The sequence below is a fragment of the Sardina pilchardus genome, chromosome 17, assembly GCF_963854185.1.
Source record: "Sardina pilchardus chromosome 17, fSarPil1.1, whole genome shotgun sequence".
Lineage (NCBI taxonomy): Eukaryota > Metazoa > Chordata > Actinopteri > Clupeiformes > Clupeidae > Sardina > Sardina pilchardus.
In genome coordinates, this window is record NC_085010.1 from 329,737 (window position 1) to 330,167 (window position 431).

Below are 431 nucleotides of genomic sequence, written 5' to 3' on the forward strand. Positions count from 1 at the left end.
GTCATGAAATATGAAAAGTAAACGCGTCTTCACTTTTCCTTCATAGCTTGAAATTGGAAGGTCTTAGAAGCTTGAAACCAAGCGCATACAACACAAGGGGCCTCAATGAGCTACTGGCCGCTCACTGGTGGCTCCAGCGCACGCGGTTCAGTCGCATCATTCACTCTGATGTGGTGTTCATGAAGTTGGGTGTTGAGGTGCATGTACTGCATTGTGACAGAAAGTCACTTTACAACATCTTACAAGCCCAAAGTGGATTTTGAAAAAAGTTTCCACGAGTGCATGTTTTGGCCGTCTCAGCCAACTGTCATGAAATATGAAAAGTAAACGCGTCTTCACTTTTCCTTCATAGCTTGAAATTGGAAGGTCTTAGAAGCTTGAAACCAAGCGCATACAACACAAGGGGCCTCAATGAGCTACTGGCCGCTCAC